The sequence below is a fragment of the Pongo abelii genome, chromosome Y, assembly GCF_028885655.2.
Source record: "Pongo abelii isolate AG06213 chromosome Y, NHGRI_mPonAbe1-v2.0_pri, whole genome shotgun sequence".
Lineage (NCBI taxonomy): Eukaryota > Metazoa > Chordata > Mammalia > Primates > Hominidae > Pongo > Pongo abelii.
This window is the reverse complement of record NC_072009.2, coordinates 49,033,155-49,044,834: the sequence shown is the minus strand read 5'-3', so window position 1 is coordinate 49,044,834 and position 11,680 is coordinate 49,033,155. Positions and strand designations below refer to the sequence as shown.

Here is an 11,680-nt window from a genome sequence, read left to right as displayed (position 1 = left end):
TATGGTGGTACAACTTCTTAATTACACACAAATTATGAGTAATTACTAGTAAGAATAATTCTAATGATACGTACAATGAAAATAAAAAAGGTTAAGTCATTTTGAAAAGGATAAAGAAGTAAATAAGAATGCACTGCAAATACATTAGATTTAATCTTTCATATCTAACTTTTTTTTTAGGAAATCATTCTCTTTCACCGAGTATACAATGCTAATTGCATAAAAATCATGTACATATAAAAAGTAGTTTCCCATTTTTCAGGGAAAAAATAATCCAAGTATAAATTCTAGAGTAGTCAAGTTTCTTATTTTAATTATATTTAAAGTCTTGGTCATCTCATTTATTAGCTCTCTAATTTACATGTGTAAATCAAAGAAACGTTTTTAGACAACCATTAAAATTTATAAATGTGAGGTGCCATTATTGAGAAAATATATTCCTCCATGAGTGGATGTGTCCCATCTCCTACCAACTAATGACACAGGAATATACAATCATTGAATTTTTTTAGTAAGTAATACACTGCTACAAAAACTAATTCTCTTCTCCATGTCCATGTTGATTTTGTATATACATGTGAGTTGGTTAGCATGCATCTGTCTTATCTCTAACATTCAACAGCAAGATGAGCTAGGCTTGGGCTTTTGGTGAAGGTTGACTATGCCTGTGTTCATCAAGTGATCTGACGTATCCTCAGTTGCAAGAATTGTTTGAAATCCTTCCTCAAAGGCTGCTGCCACATTTTTGGCATATTTTGCACTTGTTACAAAGTAAGGATAGTCACTGTTCTCCCTGCATAAGCTTTACTTCTTCTCTAAACACCTGCCATTCGCTTATGCCTGTCTTAGAATCTAGAATCACAAAAGGAAAGCTCTCGTGTTCTTTCCAATTACTTAAGTTCTGCAAGCTTTGTGAATCGTTGATACTAAAAACAAGCAGACAACTGTCAGAACCTCTGTAAAATGGCGTCCTCAGGCTTTGGAATCTCTCCTGACCTGCCGTATCATGAATCTGTATGGTAACAAAATGTCCATCCCTTTCAAATCTTATTTAAAAATTCCACATCTATTGCATGGAACATCTGAGTATCAAACTTATTAGTTACATATCTGTTCATAAGCGAACTCCTCCCAACCCTGCCATCTCCAAAAAAAATTACTTTAAAAAGTGATGAATTTCCTGCCACTGTTCATCTCAAGAGCTTCAAGAACCCTGGAAAATAAAAAGGCACCATAACATTCCTTTTAACCTACGTTTTCTTCTATGAGTGTATGAATATCAGCTTTTTTTTTTTTTTTTTTTTTTTTTTTTTTTTGTAACGGAGTCTCATTCTGTCATCCAGGCTGGAGTGCAGTGGTGCCATCTCGGCTCATTGCAAGATCCGCCTCCCGTGTTCACGTCATTCTCCTGCCTCAGCCTCCCAAGTAGCTGGAACAACAGGCACCCGCCACCAAGCCTAGCTATTTTTTTTGTATTTTTAGTAGAGACGGGGTTTCACCATGACAGCCAGGATGGTCTCTATCTCCTGACCTCGTGATTCGCCCACCTTGGACTCCCAAAGTGCTGGGATTACAGGAGTGAGCCACAGCGCCTGGTAGAATATCAGCTTTAACTGAAATAACACACATAGATCTCTGGGATAACTAAAAGTAAGACCTGTTTACTGAGCATGTAGCCATGTGTGGGCTACTATACTACCATGATTCTCTAAAACAACTGAAAAGGGCTCACTCTTCGCATTTATCAGGTCACAGTTGACCGTGAAGCTGGCACTTTAGCTGAAATGTGACATCAAAGCTCTGGTTATGAACAGTGAATTTATGATAAAAACTTCTCTGCTCATAGTAAGCTTCACTACTGTTGGTTAGAGATGCTTAAGAGACCAAAGATTGCATGTTTCTGATACAGCAAGATTTATACTTTAGGGAGTATGTTTATGACAAATGTAACTGAAGTTAGTGTTGAGAGAGCAGGAAACTTTATAGTTATATCTGAGCCAAAAAGAAGAGCCAGGTTTAAGCTGTGCATGTTGGTTCATGCCTGTAATCCCAGCACTTTGGGAGGCGAAGATGGGTGGATCATGAGGTCAGGAGTTTGAGACCAACATGAAAAACGTGCTGAAACCCCATTTCTACTAAAAATACAAAAATTAGCCAGGGGTGGTGATGTGCCCCTGTAAACCCAGCTACTCAGGAGGCTGAGGCAGGAAAATCCCTTGAATCTGAGAGGAGGAGGTTGCAGTGAGCCAAGACTGCACCCATTCACTCCAGCTTGGATGAGAGAGCAAGACTCCATCTCAAACAAACAAACCAGCAAACAAAGTAGGTTTCATTTTTCACATACTCCCATATTTCTTGGAAACGTTGTTTGTTCCTTTTTATTCCTTTTTTTTTTTTTTTTTTTACCTTTTCTTCATGCTTTATTTCATTAAGTTGATATTCAATCTTTGATATCCTTTCTTCCAGTTGATTGATTTGGCTATTGATAATTATGTATGCTTCACACCGTCTTTGTGCTGTGTTTTTCAGCTCCATCATGCTATTTGTGTTTTTCTCTCAACTGGCTATTCCAGTTAGCAATTTCTCTAACCTTTATTTGAGGTTCTTAGCTTCTTGGCATTGGGTTAGAACATTCTCGTTTACTTGGAAGAGTTTATTACCCACTTTCTGAAGCCTACTTCTGACAATTCCTCAAACTCATTCTCTATTCAATTTTGTTTTCTTGCTGATGAGGAGTTATGATCCTTTGGAGGAGAAGAGGCTTTCTTGGTTTTGGAATTTTCAGCCATTTTGTGCTGTTTTTTTACATCTTTGTGCATTTATGTACCTTGGTTCTTTGATGTTGTTGACCTTTGTATATATATATTTTTTTGTAGAAATCCTTTTAGTAGATGTTGATACTATGCCTTTCTGTTATTAGTTTTCCTTCTAACAGTCAGGATCCTCTGCTGCAGGTGTACTGGACTTTGCTGGAGGTCCACTTATGACTGTTTTTGCCTGTATGTCACTATCAGAGGATGCAGAAAAGCAAAGATTGTTACCTGTTCCTTCCTCTGAAAGCTTCATCCCACTGTGGTACCAGCTGGGTGTCAGCCAGAAGACTCCCGTATGAGGTGTCTTTTGATCCCTGCAGGGAGGAGTCTCCTAGTCAAGAGTGATTGGTTTCATGGACCCACTTGAGGAGGCAGTCTGTTTGAGATCTGCAGCTCTCTTCACAGCCAGCAGGCAGGAAGGTTTAAGTCTACCGAAGCTGTGCTTACAGCCACCCTTTCCCCCAAGTGCTCTGTTTCAGGGAGATGGGAGTTTTATCTATAAGCCCCTAACTGAGGTTGCTGCCATCCTCTCAGAGGTGCCCTGACCAGAGAGGAGGAATCTTAGGAGGCAATCTGGCTACAGCAGCTTTGATGAGATGCAGTGAGTTCCCAGTGGCTTTGTTTACACTCTGAAGGGAAAACCACCTACTCAAGCCTCAGTAATGTTGGACGTCCCTTTCCCCACCAATCTCAGGCATCCCAGGTTGATGTCAGACTACTGTGCTGGCAGCAAGAATTTCAAGGCAGTGGATTTTAGCTTGCTGGGCTCCATGGGGATGGCATCCACTGTGCTAGACCTCTTGGCTCCCTGGCTTCACCCCCCTTTCAAGGGAGTTCTGTCTTTCTGGCCTTTCAGGTATCACTGGGGTACGAAAAAAAAAATAACTTTTCAAGCTAGCTCTGTGTCTGCCTAAACCAGTTTTATACACTTTGCATGAAAATTTATGTTTAGCACTTTCAATTACATGTCATAATATTACTTTTAGCAATTTTTAACTTTAATGTAAAACCTGTTTTTTTTGTTTGTTTTTCACGTAACTGGCAGTAACACTATACCTTTTCCATGTGTACAAATGAATGATATATTTGTACATTCACATATTTAACTATTAGCATTTCTGGGAAGCTGGACTTGCTATAAAAGTATTTTGTAAAAGGTCTGTTTTGTTCTAGATGTCCTGATAAAATACACAGAGACCCAGAATCCTCTTTCTGAAAGAGGACAGTTACTCTGAGAAAGCACTGTGTGTCCCCAAGATTTCCTCTAGCTTAGTCACATTGGTCCTTCGAGGAAATGGACAGCAGGCCAGACTTTCTCTGGTACCAGGAGAAAGCTAGGAAAAGGGAGATCTTACCAGATGGCTGAATTAGTGCTTTCTGTTGGATGTTCCAGTTGAAATTGGCAAAGGGACTCCCAGACTGGAGCCACATGAGGAAGAGAGAGAGAGAGAAAGAGAGAGACAGAGAGAAAGGGAGAGAAACAGGAGAGAGAGAGAGAGAGAGAGAAGAGGCAAGAGGGAGCCAGTGTTAGGAAGTGAAATACCTATTGCTTGTGGTCAGAAGTGGATCCCTTAGACTTGAGGGATTTAGAGCCCTGGCCTGAGCCTTGCAGTTTCCTTCAGGTCAGTTGTCCTTCTCACACAAATCTCTTTAAGAGTAAAATGAGAGAAAAGGTGGGGCAGGTGGTCAGAGGCTCTCAGGATCCAGGTGTTAACTTAGGATAAGCTGCCATTGCCCACAGCTTCCTGGGATGCAAGGAATCCTCTGCCCCCAACACCAGTCCCAGATTTCAGCACCCAATGTAAGAATTAAAGAAAGAGGAGAGAAACCTGAAGGGCAAGTTGACAGTCAACAGGGACAGATTTATTTTGAATCAATCTGAGAGGGGTGGCTGGCGAGAGCCACAGTCTGTTAGCAGATTAAGAGTTTTTCATGACTCAGTCCTGGAGAGTTTATCAGAGGCTTGGACTGCCTCTGTGTCTCTTTGTTGTGGTTATCTGACAGAGAGAGTTCTGTGTCTCTTTTCATACATCTTTCTGGAGTTGCAGGCCTATCCCCTATGTCTGCTTCTAGCACATGAAGGGAAAGGAATGTGCTTATTATTTACAGTTAGAAGAGAAATGATTACTTTGAAATGCATGAGGCTAAAAAGAGAGCTGGATGTTAAAGTAGTGGTGTTGGTTCAAGATGAAAGCACTCCTGCTCTATCACTTCTAGTCAGGTAATTGCACAGCTATTATTTCTGTTTTGCTTTTGGAGTAATTAAATACTTAGAAGTAAATTCTGTTGTCTGCAAATTCAAATCAGCAAACTTATATGACTCTATTTGATGTATTTGCCAAACACAAATGCATACTTACATACATTACAACACCTGTGATTTCTAAAAATTATTTTATGTTAATGAATACTGACTTCTGGGTCCTCTGAAGAACAAGATTAAATTATTTTGTATACTGAATATACACAGTTATTTAGGAAATCCCTGAGGTTTATATTTTTTACAATTTACTTTTCTAATGGTTAAATTGAATGGTATTTTAGTAAAAAAAAACTGTAACATAAAATTAAAATTAGTGATAATGTAAATAACTAAATGGCTTAAATTATTCTTTTGAAGTTGTAGAAGTGTTGTTATTTTTGTTTTAATTATAGCAGTGTACAAAATCTACAATAAAATTTACCGCAACTTGTTATTTTGTCCTCAAAGAGGAATTGTATTTAATAATTTTCTTTGCAATATGTTTGCTCTTTATAAGAACAGGACTCTTTTTATTCAAATAGACACTGTTTTAAAATCTTGATTCTATTACACCAATGAATACTTATTTTTCACAGAAATGTAACAACTGTAGCAAGAGTGATCAGTTACTAAGAGGAGTATTTGATCTCCTGAGAAGAAAAGATTCAGAACATAGGGTTTATATTTACAGAAATATATTTACTTGTTTGTAATGTATGCCAGTTTAGTTAAGATATTTTCATAATTTTATATCAATGATTTTTTTTATTTTTAAATATTAAATGAGAAGAACATTTTAATCAAGTTATAACATGTAATGTGTCCTAAACTACAAGCAATATCCCATATACAGGTATATATCCCATATACGTATACATATATATTTATACATTAAAATACATTGCAAATCTGTGTAACTTTAATGTATTCCATTATTCTCAGGTTATTTATATTTATGCATTTGCGACATTTTTCTGGTAATCTTTAAGATTAGATATTGTGCCTGATTGATGTTATCTTTTTCTTTTTTTTTTTTCTTTTTGAGTTGGAGTCTAGCTCCGTGGCCAGGCTGGAGTGCAGGGGCACGATCTCAGCTCACTTCAACCTCTACCTCCCATAAACAAGCAATTTGCCAGCCTCAGTGTCCCTAGAAGCTGGGACTACAGGTGCACTACCATGCCTGACTAATATATATATACACACACACATACACACATACACACACAATATATATATAAAATATTTTCATACTTTGGTAGAGACAGGGATTCACCATGTTGGCCAAGATGGTCCCAGTCTCCTGTCCTTGTGATCCGCACACCTTGGCCTCCCAAAGTACTGTGCTTTCAGACTTGAGTCACCATGCCCAGCCAATGTTATCTCTTAATGTTGCTTTTTGAAAAGTACTGTCTTCCAAATCATATCCCACACTATCTAAATCAGAATTTCTAGAACTTGGAAAAGTAATCCATATCCTTAAGAGATCCCAATTATTTGTTTTGCTTGTCAGTTTTAAAAATGATTTCTATGAGAAATTTTGCATGTATGTATGTTTTTGTTAAAATAAAGTAAAATAAATGTAGTGATAATGTAAATAAATAATTCACTTAAATTTTTTGTAGATGTTAGCATAAATTAAGAAATGCGATTTTCAGTACATCTCTCTTAGAGTAGCCTGATTTTTCTCACATCAACCTATTGCACAGTAGTACTAAAGGCATGGATAGATCGTCAGAAATGTACAGCAAAAATATTCATAGTGTTTCCAGTGTTATTTTATGTCGATTTTATCAGTGAAAAGAAGGGCCAATTTATTACAGATGCTGTTGTCCAATTTGAATATCAGCAATTCAGGTGTTACTGCAACATTTCAAAAATTATTAATTTATGGATATAGTTAAAATTTAATTACTCATTAATAGCTCTATGATATTGATATATATTAGGTCACATTTATATGAATGACTGACTCAGACAATTAGCAGATCATTTAAGTAACTTGTTAAAATCACAAGTATTTTACTATCTAAAACTAAGTTGTATGGTCACACATTCCTGTAATGAAAGTGTTTTTTGTATTATTAATATATACCTTCAGGAGGAAATACATTTTACCCATTACCCTTCCTGCTCTGACAATCTCTGTGCTTCCTTTTTCCCAGGCTAATCTGACTACATCTGACTACATGCTGGGATGCTTCCAGAAGAGTAGGAGCATATATTACACAAACACAAATACAATATGTATTTTAAATGTAAAAGTATCAAACAACTCACAGAAATTTTGTTTTGCCCAATTTAACTTGAGATTTTGGTTGCTCATACAAAACACATGGTTGTTTTATGATATAACCTAAGTTTATTTTTAATTGCCAAGGTTCAGTATACATTTATACATCTTAAGGCATTTAGGCAGTATGTTTTAGATTTTACAAATTTTTGCATTTGAGAAAACTGAGTCATCCCATTTGCATCACATTGTGTATCATTCCCTGTAAGGCCCCCGAAAGTGCCCAAGAATCAAACAGACTAATGCTTCTATAAGAGTAATGCATATTCCCTTTAAGGGTGAAGGGTACATGAATGAAGACTTAAATAGCTTCCCTCAAGTCTTTATTGCATCAAAAATTGAGTTACATACGAATCTTATTTTAAAAAGCCTTGCTTAATTGAGCTTTTTGAATTTCTGATAAAGTATTTTGAATCTGTCTTAATTATGATTTTGAAAATACAATAGTGAATAAACAGCCCAGGTGGGATACAAAGCATCATAATAAACAAGAAAAATACAAAGTCCTCTGCTGCCTATTATAAGGAATATGTGTCTTAGATTTGAAGCGTAAAAAGCATCTTGCAGTAGAAAATGGTTGCTTTGTTAAGTTTTTTTTTTTTTTTAAGGTAGCTAGTGGGTACAGACTTATTATTGACATAACTTGGCTTTTTAGCAATTATGTGAGATATTCAGTGTGATATGATAAACCATTAGAGGATCACAAAAGGCATGTATTAGTAACATCTCACTGGCTATAGCATAGAAAGTTCCACAATAGACCACAGTAAGGAAGTATTCAAAATTATCTGTAGAAAAACATTGTGGGTGCTCTATATTAGAAAAGCTGGCAATGTAGAATATATGTGTGGACAGATTTATGAGCTCTTTATGAGTTAGGATAGGCAGGTGTTCATAATTGGATATTTGAGGAAGTGGAGCAGGAAAGAGATGTTACCACCTATGTCCTGGGTGTGATTTTACAAGCTGAGGGAATAGTAATGCAATTTACTTATAGAAAAAAAAAAAAAATGAACCTGTTTGAGTGAATTGCATTTTAGAAACATATGGGACACCAAATAAAAAATTGTAATGGGGAGTTGGATACATATATCCAGAATTTGGAATCATCTAAAAGGATATATGTGTTACTACAGATGTAATAATGAAAAACAGTCATAGAAAAGAATGTCCTAGAATGGAAACTTTTTTTAAAAAGTTAATATTATCATGGTAGGTAACATTGTTATCCAAAAGCAATATGTAGCCTCTAAGTAGTTAAACTAGTGTGTAAGAAGAATCTTTTCATTATTATTATTATTATTATTATTATTATTATTATTATTATTATTATTATTCTGTGTGTGTGTGAGAGGGGGTCTTGCTCTCTCACCCAGGCTGGAGTACAGGAGTGGAATCTCGGCTCACTGAAATCTCCACCTCCTGGGTTGAAGCAATTCTCTGAATCAGCCTCCTGAGTAGCTGGGATTACAAGTGCCCGCCACCACGCCTGGCTAATTTTTGTATTTTTAGAAGAGATGGGGTTTCACAATCTTGGCCAGACTGGTTTTGAGAAAAATGATAATTTTAAAGAACTGTGGTTATGCTAAAAACAGATCTTTAGCATTCTTCTAGAATTCTTAGTTGTGTCATCTGCAGTAAAATAAGCCTAAGAATTGCATCAGAATTAGGTGCCCAACTCTGCCAGGAGATTCAAAGTTTTATTGTTGTAGGATGCTAGAAACAAATCATACTATATATCTGGAAACTCTATACACACACGCCCACACACACACCCAAACACACACAATTTTCACTCAATAGACATTATAATAAGCACACTGAAAACCTGATAATAAACTGAAGTTATTATAAAGCTGTAGAACACAATGATTAAAGGCAAATGATAATCTTAAATTGTAAACAACTGAAATATTAGATTTTAACAGTTAAAATTTTCTAATTGTTCTTTGGTCTACCATTGTAGATTTGAAGCTGATTAATTAATGTTGTAAAATGAAGTAAAGAGTTCCTATCCATGTGATTTAATTTATACCATTTTAAAAATAGTTTGTAGTCATATATTGTTTACTATGTAACTTCTTGTACTTGCTCTAAAGTAAGGCTAAATCACATCTTAGCCTCATCTCATCAAATGAAGTGATTGCAGTAAAGGTATACATGTTGGGTTAATGTGGAAAATAGTTGAGGTGGATTAATGTGGGTTTCATGTATAAATTAATTATTCTCCTTATTAAATTTGAAATGTTTTGTATAATGAACATTTAGTCTGTTCAATAGACAGTATTCAACAGATACATATCAGCATCTGCTTTGTACCAAGCACTGTTCAAAGCAGCAGATAACAATACAGGTAAATATAATATTAATCCAAATTGCACATGAAAACTTTTGATACAATTGATAATGTTGAAAATGACATGATTTTCACTTTATTATGATTTTTAAGAGAATAAGATAATGAAATGTGTACTGTAAGTGTTACAAGAGTCCTGTCCATGTTATTCTTTACCTGAAATAATTAGATTACAAAAATTACCTTTTCAGAAGAAAGTTATTTTATAAATGCTCCTATGGAAAAAAGAAGAAATCTGGCCTCTCACTTGGAATATACTATTATTATATTAAGTAAGATACATGGTGGAGAGAAAAAAACTATTTTATTTCTCTGTCATGGTAATGACAAAAAAGACAGAAGTCATTTTTTTGCAATTTTTAATATTGACTCCTAAGAACAGTAAACAGCAGTATAACAGTAGACAGTAAGCAGTATAACAGTAGACAGTAAACAGTAAACAGTAAGCAGTGTAAATATGTTGCAATTTAGCCAGCTCTGAAAGAAAATGACTGATCATTAGCAAATCAGGCAAATTGTAGCCATTGAAAATTGCTTTACCCATCGTGTGTGTTCTTATATTATCAGAATTGAAATCAATTTTTTACTGCTAATTAATATTGCTGTTTTATAAACAAAGGATTCTTGCTTTACATTCTAAAATGTTATCTCTGAAAAATGAATAAACACCGAGTAAGTTTTGTTTTTTCTTAAAAAAGGTACTCATAAAAAGCTATTCATATTTAGTAAAAATAATGAGATGAGTTAGACATGGTGGTGCATTTCTCTAATCTAAAGTAGTTGGAAGGCTGAGGCAGGAATATTCCTTGAACCCTGGAGTGTGAGTCCTCATTGAGCTATGAGCTATCATCTTCTCACTGTAGTCCAGCCTGGGCCACACAGCATAATCCTAAGTATAGAATAATAAATAGAACTATGAAAAGTAATATAGCATTACTGTTTTTAATTCACTTGTAGTAATGCATGGATAGTATATTATCCAAAACATTTTATATTTGTAATACGTCAAGAGGTCAGATGTTTGAGTCAGATTGCTAGCTAGCTCCTCAACTGGCTAAATCTGTAATAATTGGGAAAGTATTTCTCCTAACTGTAATTGATTTTTTATTTGTTAAATGGATTTACTAATGCTACCCACTTAGGAAACTAACTCTAATATTAATTAGATTACCTCAAACACTTGTTCTGAATGGAACATATTAGGCAATAAAATATTAGCTACTACTACATATTATAAATTCTTTTCATCTCCTTATTTTTAAAGCTCAGAGTGCACATAATAAAATTCCAGAAGACTGAGAATGGCTGTTAGATACAATAGGGTGCCCTAAGAGTCACTACCAAAAATGAGCATATCAGTGCCTAAAATGTATGGTAGCTTTATTTAGCAGTTGTTTCATTGTTTACCATAGTGCTTTTTTCTTACAATTTTGTAGAAGCCTGTGTCAGAATTAAGAACTTTTTTAGAAGAGAATAGTCATGGATGATTGGAATTAACATTTTAAGCTGATACTGAAAATTATTCTAAATTCTGTTACATTTATATTTGTAATTTCTTTCAAAGGCTAATGGAAGTCTTAAAAAGAAAATGGATACTTGCCTGCCAGGGGAGATACCGTGATCCCGAAGGTGGATTTCCCAGTTCAAGGCTGATCTATTGCACTCCAGATGTGCTGTCCCATGAGGTTTCCCCAAATGTGGGAAACTCAACTGCATAATTTGTGGAGGTGAAGGACTGTGTTTGTGCTTTTATGTGGAAAAAAAGAAAAGAAAAGAAAATTGACTCGTTTAGTGGATATAGAAATGTGAAAGAAGGCCATATACTGGAAACAATTCAGTATGCCTACTAAGATTTGTCTCCTCCAGTACAAAACAAGAAAACATCAAATGGTTATTTCTTAGAAAGATCAAATAGTGCTAGCATGACATTTGCAAATGCTTCAGAACTTTGTCTAGATAAGGGGCTCGGGGGAAGCCTC

General features: G+C 35.4%; 1 non-coding gene and 1 pseudogene across 1 annotated transcript; one reads left to right on the top strand and one right to left on the bottom strand.

The window, feature by feature from the left end:
- Positions 1-615: 615 nt before the first annotated feature.
- LOC129053298 (ras-related protein Rab-9A-like) lies at positions 616-3,066 on the bottom strand (annotated as a pseudogene).
- Positions 3,067-11,293: 8,227 nt separating this feature from the next.
- LOC129053535 (U1 spliceosomal RNA) lies at positions 11,294-11,457 on the top strand. Its single transcript, XR_008518324.1, has one exon. It is a non-coding gene; the product is annotated as a U1 spliceosomal RNA (small nuclear RNA).
- The last annotated feature ends 223 nt before the right edge of the window (positions 11,458-11,680 follow it).